The following is a 16,094-nucleotide window of genomic DNA, read 5'->3' as shown; positions in this document are numbered from 1 at the left end:
GCCTTGAGGAATTATGGGAAGCTCATCTATAAGTAGAAAACTTTAGAGGAGTTTCTATTTTCTTATCATAATACCCAGATGCCTATCCACACACATACACATTATACCTGTCCCAGAACCCCTCACATTCTGCAAACACTCCAATACACACACACACACACACACACACACACACACACACACACACACCCCTCTATCAGCACCTCTGCCATCATCAAACAAACAAAAACCCATGGTGTCTCAGACAACCACATGTGATAAACAAGACTCTTGCTGCAACAAAGCAATTAGACGGAACCTTTTGGCTCAGAGGAGCTGGAGTATATGGCTTGAAGGGAGTGTCATTCCAGCCAGTGAAGACCAGCTAAATCAACAGAAGGTGTGATGGGTTGGCAGAGCCACACATCTGCAGAAAGGAAAGATGGCAGCAACGGGTCTCCTCCCCCTGGACACTGTGAGAGCTCTCATGAGCATGACTGCTGCGTGCAAGCCTGGCTCCAGGAAGCAATTTTAAAAGCATTGCATCTTCTCAGGAGATGTTGTGTCACTGGGTTTACAAGTAAGTACATCCTAGGTCTCACCACTGGCACCTTGCTTCAGATGATGTGTGTCAAGGGACCAAGGGAGGCTACTTCGAAACCATATTCTGTCGTCTGAGTCAACTCGCAAAGAGTGGGGGACACTGAGGTGGGCCTCTGTGCCCAGGAATACCAGGCACTCCTCTGAACAAGAAAAGGGAGCAGAAAAGCGACAGATGTGCAGAGCAGAAGTGTTTGTGACTGGTCCCTGAGTGACCAGGGAGGAGTCTTCCATTTTCAGGGGAACAGACAAGCCTGCTGACAAGATGACAAGTTTGCTCAGCACAGGCTCTGTCAGGTTCTCCCTTATTCTGGAAGGTAAAGGAAATGTGCAGAATGTGACTTTTAAAGATGTCTGGGTACCTGATTATCATCTAGGAGGCATTATGGCATCAATGGTCACCCAAGGGATTTATCATAGTCCACAGATCACTCTTAAGGCACAAGAGATGCTCTGGCTCTTCCCGGGGGCTACAGGATGCATGATCCCATGTGTGTACACACACACAGACACATATACATACAGACAAGCACACACATTCACAGTCACATAGATCATATACACGAAAACATACATACATGGACACACGTGTGCACATACATTCTTACCTATACTCCTTACCCACATGAAGACAGAGACAAAGGCTGGGGGGATGACTCAATGGTTAAGAGTGCTTGCTGCTCTTGCAGAAGACCTGAGTTCGGTTCCAAGCACTCATCCTGGGTGGCTCACAACTGCCTGTAACTCCAGATCCGGGGAATTGGATGTACTTTTCTAGCTTTTGAAGGTACCCAATTACATTCAGGTGAATATACACACACATCCACATAAAGAACAGAAGTGGATATAGGCATAAACATACACACACCACATTGACACATTTACATAACACACAAACATACAGACACACACATGCACATGTACACTCTCAGTACAGCCTCCATAAAGACAGATGGAAAAACAGTGACTCTGAGATCATGGTTGCTGGTGATGAACTGCTATGTCACCAGAAAACAGAAAGTCAGGAATCTTCAGGACTCAATTTTCTTCCAAGCCAAAGTGGCTTGTGGAAGCTCTGAGCTCTGACCTAGAGCACTGGCCTTCCAAGCTAGGAACCATTGGCTGTGGTTTTTATTTGGCTTTGTTTTTGAAACAAGGTCTCACTCCATAGCTCAGGTTGGCCTCAAACTCATGGAGATCCTCCCGACTTACCTCCTGAGTTCTGGGATTACAGGCAGGAGCGCCTGAAGGGCCTTTGACCTCTTTGAGAGTTAGTTTCCTCCTCTGAGACTGGGCAGGATGCTCTGTGCCCTGTGTATCTCAGGATCTCAGGCTTGGTTGAAGCAGCATGTGAGACCCTGAGGACACTGGGGAAACATCAGCAACTGCTGTCACCACGTAAAGCCAGTGGCAACAGGTGCTGTGCAACTTGGCAGGCATCAGCAGTGGAGACTCATGTCGGAATCCCAGAGGTTGGAAACAGCCTGCAACAGTGTGTCTGATTGGGAGAAAGCCCCTCCCTGGCATCTCAGCCAAGCTGCTTCACCCAGAGGCACTTGTAATCTCTACTCTGCTGCATCCTTCCTTGACGCAGCTTCCCTTCGAGGGACAAGTGCTGGGCAGGATCATGCTAATTACAGGTTTATCTCCTGGGCCAGCATGTTTGGTATCTTCATCCAGTGTGGCTTCTACTCTCAGCTTCCCAGCCTAGATGGCCTATTGAGGACTCAGTCTGTCGTCAAGTTGTCACCAAGGTCTCTGGGGCACTGTTCCGAGAAAGGAATAAAGCAGAGTTAACACAAATCCTCATGAGCTTGCTTGCTTGTTCAGTTGGCAGAAGTACCTTGAGGTATTTGAGACTCTAGACTCGCCAAACTCTGCAGTGGGCTTGGGATGCTGCCACCAAAAGGTATGGCTCTGACTCACAAGGGGCACCAGGTACACCAGGCAGGCAGATGTGTGCAGGGTGCTTTAGTAAGTAGAGAATGGTTGAAGCGGGCAACCACTTGAAGTTGGGTGCCTGTTTGCTTTGGGGTATTTATGGTCAAATGCCTTAGACATATAAGCATTGTTTCTAGCTGTTCTGTAAAGTCATTGTGGGTAGATGTATTTAGATCCAATTCTATGTCGCTCAATAAACAGGAAGTGTTCTATGAAAGTTCCTTGATGTTAGTCTTGGTCATGGACCTGAGTAGGTTTGGGATCAACTAAGAGACATGCCTCTGAGTGGATCTGTGAAGGCATTTATAGGGAGCCAAGACCCTCTCCTAGGATGAGTGGTACCCTCTGGTGACTGGCCCAGATCAGTATGCCTTTTCTTACTTGCCTTCACACCTTGGTGGTAAGTGCATCTACCTCAGCTGCTGTTGCTACTGCATCCTTCACTAATACCGGTCTATAGCTTCTTTGAGTTCCAACACGGACCAAAGTCCAGACACTCTTCAGGAATTCTCTAGACCTTCAGTCCCAGAATGGGACTGATGCGGTATTGTGGGCTGGACAGCTATTGTGTTTTTAGCTTCTCCGGCATGTTGATGGCCATTGTTGGTTTCCCCAGCCCGTCCTGGTTGTAAGTCATTCCATTAAATGAAATCTCTTCAACTGTCCATGCTTTCTCTTTCTGTCTCTCTCTTTCTCTCTGCCTTTCTGTCTCTCTTTCTCTCTCCATCTCTCTCTGTCTCTCTCCTCTAGAAAACTGCCTAATGCAGGCAGATATTTTCTTGTTTCTTAGGAAGAGTTCAAAGACTATATCAAGAGAAGGTTCCTTCCCTGGAGTCTAGGAAGGGAGACCCATCACCCGTGGGAGCCTGGGAGTCCCCGAGGGGTTGGGAACAGAGGGCGGAGTGAGGAGAGTGAGGCGGCAGCTTGGAGCAGTCGGGGTATGCTTCCTGAGGAGTGGTGTCTAGCAGGCTGGTAAATGTCGACAGGAGGGTGGTGTGAATGCTTGACTTCATAAGTGGGAGGGCTGCTGCTTGGTTTGTGAAGTTGCAAGGCTTGAGAATTGAGGGTCGGTTCTAGAATAACCATGAAGTAGATGAAGCAGTGGTGTCAGGTCTAGGGGTGGTGTGTACGTGTTTACATCTGCAAAATATGGAGATAATTAAGTAGTAAGTAATAACATCTACTGCTATCTGACATTAACGGGGGGGGGGTAAGTCTCTTCCATATTGATGTTATTTCCATATTTTATGTATACTAATATATTATCTTTGTAGTATGATAGATCAAGTTTGTTTTGTTCTCCCCAAAGAATTCAAGTCACAGAAAGGCAAAGTAACCTTTGCCACCTTAAGGTCACCCAGCTAGGGACAAGTGAGGCACCACTGAGAGTGTGCATTGACATAGAAAATTCAATCATAGCTTGATGTCCATGGTATGAGGTCACTGGGTGTACAAGGGGTTCCTGGAATGTAGCAGTCATCTTTGGAGCAGGAGGGAAACTGGGCCAGAAGGGTAGAGAGGGTAGACTGAAGTCAGGAAGCAAGTTGATTCTGAGTCATGGGATGATCCAGCTATAGTGAGACTGATGTTCTAGGCATCCTTCCCCAGCCACTACTGGTAGCCTTTAACCTTACCACTTAGAGCCAACTGAAATGAACACTTCTCTTTCTTGCAGCTCAAAGCATCAGCTGAGCTTAAGAAGACACACAGGATCTAGTTCTCAGACAGAGATAACTTGGTGGGAATGCAGGAATCAGGATCCCTACAAATGATAGATCACAGGTCAAAACTCCAATCTGACCTTTGAGAGAGCTTTGTTACCCTTTAACAGTATCTAGTAACTGGGGTGTGCTGACAATGGAGAGACAGCAATGGCCCAGTTTCATTGCTGTGACTGTGGTAAATAACTTGATGAAAACCGACTTAAGAGGAGGAAAGACTTATTTTAGCTCACAATTCCAGGTTGAAGTCTAATATTTACAGCAACAGGAACTTGAAATAGCTAATCACATCTAACCAAAGTCAAGATCAGAGAGAAATGAAGGCATGCTTGCTTGCTAGCACATAGCTGGCTTGCCACTTATACAGTCCAGGAGGTTGAGCCTAGGGAATGGTGCCTCCCACAGTAGGCTGGGTCTTCACAAATCAATTAACAATCACGACAATCATAAGTAAGCCTGGCCTAGCCAATCTCTCACCAGGAACCCCCTCTAAGGTAACTCTATATTATGCTAAAATGGCAAGTAAGACCAATTAATCAATTAAAAACCATTTGCTGTGTGATCTAGGTGAGCTGCTGTTCTTCCTTCTTGGAGTCTTAGTTTCTTGTCTGTCAAAAGAACATGTGGGACTGCATGTTCTTTAGGGCATTCCCAGCTCTCTGGTTCCCTGATGGATTCTCATCTGTCTAGACCATAGAGCACTGAGTTACTCTATGAAGTGGGGTGGTAGTAGCTGAAGTTGAGAACATTAAACTATTTATGCTAGTGACTTCCTTTAAAATTTTTTTTAAAAATTATGTGCTTGTGGGTGAATGTCATGAATATGCATGTACCCATGGCGTCCAGAAAACAGGGTCAGTTTCCCCTGGAGTTGGAGGACTTATAGGCAATGTGGTCCACCTGGCATGGAGGCTGGGGACTGAATGCAGATCTTTCTAGAGGAGTAGGGAAGCTCATCTTTAAGCATCAGTGGCTGCCTTTCTGTTCTTAAGAAAGCTGTTTTCAGCTGGCTGTGGTGGCACACATCTATGGATATAGCATCTGGGAAACTGAGGCAAGAGGATCAGGACTCAAGGTTATCTACAGCTCCATGAGTTCAAGAGCAGCCTGAGACATGCGATTCTGTCTCAAAGGTGTCGTGTATCTCTCATCTCAGTTTGAGAGAGATAAAGTCAGGAGGGTCTCTAGCTAGCCAGCCTAGTCTTTTTGCTGAGATCTAGGCCAGTGAGAGACACTGTCTTTAATAAACAGGGCGGATAGTTGCTGAACATGATACCTGAGCATGACCTCTGACCTTTACATGCCATCTGAAAGGCTGGGGGTGTGGCCTCTGTCTCACTTTCATGACCAAAGCGATGGCTAGACCAGGAAAAGATGGAAGACATTCGTCATGGCTCATTCTTTCTTCTTTCCCCTTTTCCTCTACGGATATAGTTTGTAGATATTGTTCCTTTGATGATGAGTCTGCCCCTCACTTGTTCCTGCCCATTGCTACTCCACTTTCATCCAGGATACCTCACTGAGGGCCTGCTGTTCCTATATGTGCTAAGAGCACCTTTCCCTATCCATAATTCCACTACGCCCATACGGATGTCTTCCAACTGAATGGGTACCAATGTCCAAGAGAGAATCCTATATAACAAAACCATGGCTACTAGATTTGTCTTGCTAAAATGACACTGTTGTTTCTTCCTTCCTTCACCCTTTCCTCTCTTCTCTTCATTTCTTTCATTTGAACACTGGCTATGTCAAATTAATCTATAATTTCTTAATATCTTAATTACGATAATGAAAGCCAAGAGACCATACTCTTACAGGTAAAAAACCAACAACAAACAAAAAACCATAGAGATGATATCAAGCTTTGAGACATATATGTGTGTGTTTCTCTCTCTCTCTCTCTCTCTCTCTCTCTCTCTCTCTCTCTTTTGCTCTTTCTCTCTCTCTTTCTCTTTCTCTCTCTCCCTCAAAAATAGCCTATGGAGTCTCATATTAACCTGACTTCTAGAAGTGCAGCATGGGTTCTCAGAATATGAACATATCCTGATGGACACCCACGGTGTCTGGAATGGAAAAGAATACCAGTGGGTGGCCAGAGTCTCCATACCATGAAGGAAGCAGAGGTTAGCTTGGTGGGAGAGCTAGCCTGCTGTGCTTGCTTCATTTTTGTTAGCTTTGATAGGAGCTAAGATCGTCTGAGAAGAGGAAGCCTCATCTTGAGAAGACCCATCTATTAGATTGGTCTGTGGAAAATTGTTTTGGTTGCTGACTGATGTAGAGGGGCCCAGCCCACAGTGGGTGGCACTACCCCTAGGCATGGGTTCCTGAACTGTATAAGAAAGCTAGCGGAGTATATCCAGCCTATAAGCCAACTATCAAGTACACCTTCCATGTGTTCATATATACAACATGAACACACTTCTTTGGCTATTAACTGAGTGCCTTGGTCAGAGATAATGCTGTGTGAAATGCCCAGCTGGCTGCTTTCAAGTCCTTGCCATGACTTCCTCCAGTAATGAGCTGTGACCTGGACTAGTAAGGAGTGAACCCTTTCTTCCCCTCAGTTGCTTTTAGCCAGAATGTTTTATCACAGAAACAGAAAGCAAAGAAGAATAGGTATGCACACATATACACACATATATACACATATGAACACACTTATATGTATACACACATATATGCACACACATGTACATGCACACACATATAGAGAGAGACAAGGATAGTCACACACACACACACACACATATATACAGACATGAACAAACACACATATACACACACACACACATACACACACACACACACACAGCATGAATGTAAAGAGTTGCAATACTAGATAGAAAGGGACATGGGACAGGCCCAAGGCAGTGCAAAAACAAGACAAGAACAGATAACAGTTCTTAGTCTGCTCTGAAGCAGACATCATAGCTCTGACCTTGACTCAATCGCCCATGAGTGACATAGCAGCCCCACTGACAGAAGCAGCACACACAGTGGCCAAGCTATGAGAAGTCATGTGCAGATTTGAATGATGGAAAAAGAGCCCTGTTGAGCTGGGGGAATGCGGCTAGGAAGCCGAGTGCCAGGAAGGACGTATGGGCTGGGCTTTTCCCAGACCTGCATGTGGGCATGGTGGCGATGGCTTTGACTTTACAACTGCCACATGCCCAGCTGGGCAGGGATGTTCTGAATGGCACTTTGGAGCCTTGATTCTCAGACTGGATGCTCTGCAGACAAGGTGTCGGGGAGGGAACTTACAGTGTAGTGTATTCCAGGGACCAAAGCAACAGGTGATCGCTGTGTATTTGTTGGAGGTGTGTTTTTGTTTGCAGATACTATTTTAAAATGTTGCTCTTGTGCAAATACAAATATAGTTAAATGATGCCATAGGATGCATGCTTGACCCTGTTTCCATCTTTTCCTTTCTTTGAGAATATTTAATAGCTAGTGGGGGCAGAAGAGGAGCAAGAGCCTCAACACCCCCCGCTCTTCCCCTCCCTCCAGCAATGACACTACAGATTAAGCATTTATTTGCTAGAAATGGAGAGGATTCATTAGAGAGGTTGGGACAGTAGCAGGAGAAACCCCCCAAGGGACCTGGAGGCAGTTGTTTTGTTTATAAACTGCTGGTACATTGTTTCAATGTTTCAACAGCCAGCTGACAGGCTAGGGAAGTAGTTCAGTTGATAGAGTGCTTGATAAAAACTCTGGGTTCTATCCACAGCAGCACATAAAGCGAGTATGGTGATGCATGCCTATCAGCCTGACACTCAGGAGGAAGGAGGAATGTTGCTTTGGATGAGGAATGACATCATGGGGAGTTAGTCATTTGAGGTCAGGGTATAACAGGTCCTGCAGCTCCTCCCACAACAGTGTTCAGGCCACCATCACCTTGACCCCACAGATGGCCTAGCCTGCCTGGTACCAGATACCAAAGACAGGTGACGTCCCATCTCTGAGTGGCAGCTGCCTCCAACAGTGTTCCTGGCAAAACAGCCAAGCCCACTTCATAGGCTCCCGGGCCTCACCTGTAAGTATTTTTCCTCTAAGTGCTTCAATGGAAAAAAGAAAAAGAAAAAAAAAACCCAGACTCCTCGCAATACATCAAGGATACTTGAATGCATTTGAAAAATAATGAGTGTGCGGCCATAAAAGACATGCCTCATAAGGATCTTTTGAAAGAAGAAATAAATGATCTTGCCTTTGCGCTGCTCACAGGCAGCGATGAATCCCCAGTGTCTCTCCCCCAAATCACCAACTCAGGGATAAATTACAATTAGTAATTAGGCTCTTGCTTAGGGCTGCCATGGTCAGGGTTGTACAGGCGAACCTCCTGCTTTCTAACTTGACTTCTGTTTACAAAGACTCTTCCCAGGCTGGGTGGGGAGGCAACCACACCCACTCCTTCCCCAAATAAAGCAGGAAAATGCCTTGTAGGGTCTCCTAGCCCACACAGCAGCCAGAATTAACTATGGGATCCAATTCTGGCCAATGAAATGTATGGGTCTTGTGCCAAATCCAGCTGCCTGTGGGGCAGAGCTGGGAACTGGGAAATCCAAGAAGAGGGTGTGTGGGGGGGGGAGAGGCAGAGCTTGGGGGGTAGGTTGAAAGATTAAAGACTCCAAGGCAGAGGTTCTCAACCAGGGCTCTGTGGGAGGACCAAGTAGATGCTTTTTATGCCCAGATACCAAATATTCTCCCTCTGCTCCAGTCAGATCCAGTGAGATAAGATCCCCTTGGATAGCAGCTCAGGAGGTGCCAACACTCTGCTGTTTTGTTTACTTGCAGAGAAATGGAAATTGACCTCAGTGGATACCTGCCCCTCCTTTCCCCTTGAACTGCTCAATGACTCCTTAAAGGGGGAGTCTGCTCATCTGGGTACCCCTTCTTTTACCAGGTACCCTAGGCTCTGAAGAACAGCTGTGCCAGCAGCCAGAGGGAACTTTCCAAGCTTCCCTCCTTGATTAATTGCTGCATAGAGAGAAGGACAAAGGCACAGAGGGCTCTAGGCTCCAAGGACTCACATTGCAACAGAAGCACACCCCCTTCCAGGCAACCGCAGCCTGCCTGATCTGCAGGTGTATCCAGTCCTGCCCATTTGCAGAATTAGGTTTTCTCCAGTGTCCGGGCTGGCAGTCTAACTCAACTCCTCTTCCATCACTGCAGCCTTGGGATGCTTGTCTGGGACCATCAGTGTCTGGCTCCTGGATTAACAATAGTCCTAATATAAATACACCTGAAAGGGACTGTTTTCCATAAATATAGGTACGTTGTAGACGTAATACCTCACGGAACTTCTTCAGTACTGATTTTCAGATGAAAGAGTAGAGATTAGAACGGTTTCCATGGCTTGTCTTAGGCTATACAACTGGTAAACAGTAGGTCCAAGAGTTGAATGTCTTTAGACTCAGAACCCTGGCTCAGGGCTCAGGGACAGCTCAGCTGGTAGAGCGCTTGCCTGGCAGGCGTGAAGCTTTGGGTTGCATCCCTAGCACTGCATAAACTGGATCTGGTGGTGCATGTTTATAATCTGAGCACCGTGGGGGGTAGAGCCGGGGCTGGGGATTAGGAATTTAAAGTCTTGTTCTCCCACAGAGTGATCTGGAGGCCATTCTGGCTGCTGTTTGTTCTGGGGGCATTTTAATCTATCACCAAGAAGCTGACAGCCTGTCTTTCTTCCTCAGAGGTGGGAAATGAAGAGCTTCCAGGAGAAGCAGGCCGGCCCCTGCTGCTGTGGAGAAGGTGACCTCAGAAGAACTACAGCTGCAGCTGCTTCTCGGGCAGTAGTCCTCTGGAGTTGGCAGACCTTCGGGTGCTGGCTGGCTGGCACAGTGTTCGTGATTCATGGCCATGTGGGACTTTATGAGCCTGTGATAAAGCAGTGATCATCGGCTCTGAAATTGATGTGAGATTATGGGGCTGCGTGGCTCCGCTGAGGCACTGGGTTTTCTCAGACTATTTACATGGTCAGTGGAGTATAATGTCAGAAACTCTGTGTGTGCATGTGTGGAGGAGGTTAGTCTGTGCTGCTTGTTCTGAGCCACAAGACGTGGTTGCTTCCAGAAGAGCAGAGCCTCATGTCTGCTGGCTTTTGTTGTATAAACCTTACTCCCCAACTTAAAACTACTGGTTAAATAAAACTGGTGACAGCCAATTACTGGGGAGAAATAGAGAGAGGTGGATGGAGTTTGAGTTACTGGGCTGGGGGGGGCGGGTCTCAGGTAGGGAGCATGAGGAGGAGAGGGAGAGAGAGAGAGAAGGAAGGACAGAGACAGTCATGGAGGAGGAGAAGATGGAGCGAACAGGAGGTCTCCATTAGTCATGATGGACCAGCAGCACACGACAGAGTGACAGAGTGAAAGCCTTCCCCAGGATGCCAGACAGCTGGAGCAGAGATAACCCAGAGAAATTCAGACAGCAAGCATTCGGGGAGCACAGTTGGGTTAGTAGCCAGAATAGCTTTAAAGATTTAGAATAAGGGTAATCCCCCAGTAATTGTGCAAAGCCTAATAAATAAATATCATAGTTTGAGTCTCATTCATTTGAGGCTAAATGGGAGTGGGGGTGGGGTAAGTTTAATTGTAATATTTTACATGCCTGTGTGTACAACTGCATGCTAATCTGTGTGCCTGTGCATGAGTGTGTGCGTGAGTGTCCACGTATATAGACAGAGGGCTCAGTTAACCATTTTTGCTTTTCCACTCATGGAGACACCTCCTTCCTCTCACCTTACTGCAACTGTTCTGTCAACAAATTCTTCAAGCCACCAGACGGGCTTGTCCCCTCCCCATGCCTCTGTGCTGCAGCACCAAGTGGCCCTCCGATCATTCACTTTATCATACACAGGAGGAAGGACCCAATGACAATTGGCTCAGGCAGGTGGCCGGGTAAGCACAGGAAGGCTCTCCTGTGCCCTGTGCCAGCAGATGTGTCCTGGCTTCCATGCCCTGTCACACCACTCAAGCGTTTGTTTGGGAACTGAAAGTTGTCACACGCCCTGGTCCCTCACCGAATGTCTAGTGTCATGTGACTAGTGTGCCACGTGTCCTGGGCCGTGGACTGCCCTCCCGCTCATTGTATCTATCCCCGGAGAAGGGAGAACTGTAAGCTCTCTGTCTTTCCTTTTGTTTCTACCTGAGGAGCCAGGGCCTTCTCCTGAGGGTCGTGTTACAGTCACAGGGGGATCGTGGTTAGCAGGTTTCACAGGTGTGGGTCCCGGTATGATGGCACACACCTGTAATCCCATACTCTGAAGTCTACTTAAAACAACAACAACAAAACAAGAGACCCAACCAACCAAACAAAACTGCACTGTCAGACTAGAGCCTGCTGGTTATCAACAGATTTTTCAAATGGGGCAGGGGATCTCTGGCAGATAGTTAAGCACCTATGCATCAGACAACCTGGCATGCAAAAGAAACGTCCCCCAAAGCCACTGTGGGCGCAAGGTTGCCAGAACTTCTGCCCTGGGATCCGAGCGTAGCTGGGGGCTCTAAGCGCTCTGTACAGTCCACCCTTGGGCTTCTCGGCTCCCCACTGCACTCCCTGTCAACCAGTTTATTCAGAAGGTACAGCCAGGCCCCACCTCTTAAAAGCTGCATCTTTTCCACCAAGAACCTTGCCATAGGAAGGGCCCTAGGACTGCATCCCATGACATCCCTGCTACTTCCCGACCCCTCCTCTGGTACTGTCCCCTTCACATGCTTCTGAGCTTCAAGCAAATCTGGTCCCTCTGGGTGTCACGGCTTCCAGGGCATTAAGCAGCCTTCCCCTCTGCTGAACCGCTCCTCTGAGGTGAGCACAGAGCTCGCCCCTTACCACCATGCGGTTGACTCCACCAATGTAAAATGAAATCGCCAGGCCTGGACAGATGGTGGCTCAGTGGTTAAGAGCACTGGCTGCTGGTGAAGAGGACTTGGGTTCAGTTCCCAGCACCCAAACTGTGGTTCACAACCATCTGTAACCCCTCTTTTGGCCTCTGTGGGCACTGCCTGCACATGGTGCATAGCCATACATGCTGGCAAAACACCCATAAAAATAAATTTTAAAATAAAATAAAAATAAAATTTAAAATATAACGAAAATAAAACTTAAAATAAAATAAAAATAAAACTTAAAATAAAATAAAAATAAAACTTAAAATAAAATAACATTTAAAATAAAATAAAAATAAAACTTAAAATAAAATGAAAAATAAAATTTAAAATAAGATAAAATTGGCACTCACCCTTTGCACCCCAGCATCGCCAACCTATTCCTTATTCTCTTTTTTCCCAGAGTTCTTTTCAGCTTCAAACACACTGTAAAAATTCTTGTCCTCCTATTAGTTTTAATCACTGTCCCTCAGGAGACGATGAAGTCAGCAGTCAGTTTGTTTTGTCAGGATACGAACCAGGAGTCTTCCTGGGCCCACTCTCCCGGGGATGGGGCTACTTTTCACTAAATCAGAAGCGGCCCTAAGTGGACACCACACTGACCCTGTGAGGAAAGCTTTCAGGAGTGGGTTCTCTGACATCATTATTCTGTGTCCTTTGGCCTTGGCCTGAATCAAAGACTTTGCAAGTGTCAGAGGAGGAGGGAGGCTGTAGTAAGGAAAGAACCCCCAGGCGGGGCCCGCAGCACCCCCACCACCCATGGCAGCCGGGTCCCTGACTTCGCCTTGATGCGCCCGTCCGTGCCAACTCTCACCTCACTTGCATGAGTTCACTTAATTTCTAACCTAACCTTCGCCAGCCTTGTTCTTGCCATGCGTTGGCACCACCCAGGGCCTAAGGTGACAAGCAGCATCTGTGGAAATGCCTTTCCTGGGTCTCAGAGTGTGTGTCTTTGGGGGCAGGGTCACATGAGTGGCCTGCAACACCAGCTCTCATTTACTGCCAGCCAAGCATGGTTGTATCATGCTGCTGGGACAGGCCCACTCCTGGAGAGTCCCTCTGCTCGGCCACTGTGTCTGGAAGGTCCTGGTTCTTGTTCAAGACGTGCAGATAGCTTTCATTCCTGTTCTCTTTCACCCAAGGCTCAGGCCTACATCTGACGGCAACATCTGAGTCTGACAGCAACTCCAGCCTGCTTCCATTTATGTTGTGGTGTTAAGTCTTGGGGCTCCTAGGGACAACCTATCTGATCTCTGGTGACTTCTTGAAAGACCCAGGTGACTACTTCTGCCTTTGAATTGACCTGGTGCCATACCGAGACTCCTCAGAGTGGCATACCCCCCCCCCCCCCCGCCCCAGCCCCAACAGTGATACAGAGCAAATAATTCCTACCCAGAAGGCCATGGGAGGACCCAAGGTGCAAATGTGAGCTTCCTAGGTCTCTGATTCTTCTTGGTCCAACTTTGCTGGGTCCTCACTGGACACTGGAGCTGGTTCTACTGTCTTGATTTGAGCTCACCAGTCTCAGCCTGACCTGGATGAGATCAAGAACAGGACAGGCCTTGAAGTCAGTAAGTACCCCCAAAGCTGTGTCCTGAACTTTCCTCGTGGGTGCAATCTCCTCACCTTTACTTAAGCAACCTGGTACGTTTGTCCTCAGACTTGACTCACCCTCATCCTGGTAATGGGTGTTCCAAGTCTGTTTCCCGCCCCCCCTTCATTCTAAAAGGGAAATTACCTGCTTAATTTAATTTTCATTTAATATTCCTGTTAAAAAATGAGGTTCAATTAAGATACCCAGAAAAAAATCATAATGTTCATTTAACACTAGTTTGGAAGCTGAGTGGAGTTCGACAAATGTGTTTTTTTCTCTTCTCTGTTTTTTTTTTTTAAACTCAAATCTAGATAAGTGAATTACTGATCTTCATTAGCTGCTTTAATTACAGGTTCTTAATGGAAATATTATTGGAATTAAACTCTAATGTACTAAAAGGAAAAGCTTTATGTGTCACTAAAATAAGTAAATTTCAACACTTCGTCAATACTATCAATTGGAAAGGCACCTGGAAAATGAGTTCCTTAATTGTGACACAGTGACTGGCTTGCTGCAGAGAGCTGGCGTCATCTCTGGACCTTGCAGGGACAGACACAGCCTCCATGTGACAAAGGCCTTGCATAGTTAAACTGGTTCTCCTCACATGTATGTAGGCTCTGTACAGAGGCCCAAACCACCAGGATTAGCAACTCTGCTAATGCATCCACCAGCCCTGCAGGCACAGGGACACACACACACACACACACACACACACACACACACACACACACAGCTTCCCAACTCTGCTGGGTCATTGAAGTTGTGTGTAGAAATACACCCTCCCATGCATGTGTGTTCATCAAAACGCCCTGCACTGCCTTAGCCTGGGCACACCTTGACACCTCACTTACCAAGCCCTGGCTTCCATGGAGCAGGCTAGGCACATTCTCAGGAGGATCCTGCATGTTCCAGAACATCCACCTCCGGAGGGATTAGTGATGGTGGGGGACCATGAGAGTGCTTTGATCTCCTCCCTTGATCCGCCAGCCTTTCTGCCATGGGCCAGCCCTCTTAGGGCTCCCAACACTGTTAGGGGAGAGCTGACCAGAGTGCTGCGCACACCAAGCCCCAGGGCTAGCCCACCTGACTCTAAGGCGAGCATGTAGGTCAACCTGTTCTCATTTCCTCCACTGTGGCAAGGGCGGGGTGGGGGAGGGCGGAGAGACGGGCCATCCTTTCAAATTGGGTGGTAAGTATGACTTTGGATGAATTTAAGCCATCCTTGACAGGGCTGCCTGCACTGATTGTTTGCTAGCGGGGGGTGGGGGTGGGGGGTTGCTTCTGACATGAAGTTGCGTCCATCCGAGGGGACACGTTGTCTCTCTCACCAGAAAGAGCTAACTATAAAATGCTGGGATGTCAGCTCAGAATGGGCAGTAGTGCCGAGCAGTTTGGATTCGGGGGAAGACCATCACTCCCTCAAGGCCAGGTTGTTACTGACCTTGTAAGCTCAGATGCAATTATCGTGGGGGAATCTTGACATTGAAATGCTGTCTGACTGCCTGCTTGGGCCGCTCTACTCAACCCCTCAAAACATGTCACCTTAGAATGCCTCTGAGCAGATTTTCTTGACTGGACCGCACTGCAGCACACAGACCACCTCTACCTCCCTCTGTCTTTGATGAATTCATGCATAGCTCCTGTATCCCTAAGCTGTCAACAGTGTCCCAATCATGGCAGTACCTATCAGGGAGCATCTCCCTGGAAGTCACTGGGCATCAAAAATACAAGTCTCTAAAATGATCCGAGCTCTCCTCTCCTCCTGCTGACCTGCATCTCTACCTACCATCCCAAGCTTAGATGAAGGAAGACCTCCCACACAGTCACTGGTCTGCTCCTTCCAACGTGTTCCACTACCCTGTTCCTTAAAATACTATGTTTGTTTTTAACTATGTATATGTTTTATGTATGTGTGTATACACATGTTTGTGTGTGTGTGTGTGTGTGTGTGTGTGTGTGTGTGTGCGTGCCTGTGGATATCAAAGGATCAGAGGCATTGGATCCTTTGGAGCTGGAGTTACAGGTGGTAAGCCACGTTCGTGGGTGCCGAGAACTGAGCTTGGGTCTTCTGCAGGAACAGTTTGTTCTTCTGACCACTGAGACTTCTCCCCAGTCCCCTGGTCCCTTTAGAGTTTATTGACCCCATCTCTGCCATTAGCCTAACTACCAATGTCTTGATCTGGGTTCTCACCACATCCAGGGTAAAATCTAGCAATGGGCTCACTGCTCTGTTTTCAGTCTCTCCCAGCGAGAATCTCGTGTAGCTAGAGTGATGCCTCTGAAAGTGAGCCAGAAAGCCTTGTGGTCCTTCTAAGAATCTGAGAGCCAAGCTCTTCAGCCAGGAAGGCTCCCCTAGCCTCTGCCCTGCTCTGCACATCAGCC

Source organism: Apodemus sylvaticus, chromosome 9 (genome assembly GCF_947179515.1).
Source record: "Apodemus sylvaticus chromosome 9, mApoSyl1.1, whole genome shotgun sequence".
Classification (NCBI taxonomy): Eukaryota; Metazoa; Chordata; class Mammalia; order Rodentia; family Muridae; genus Apodemus; species Apodemus sylvaticus.
This window is presented reverse-complemented; position numbering follows the sequence as displayed.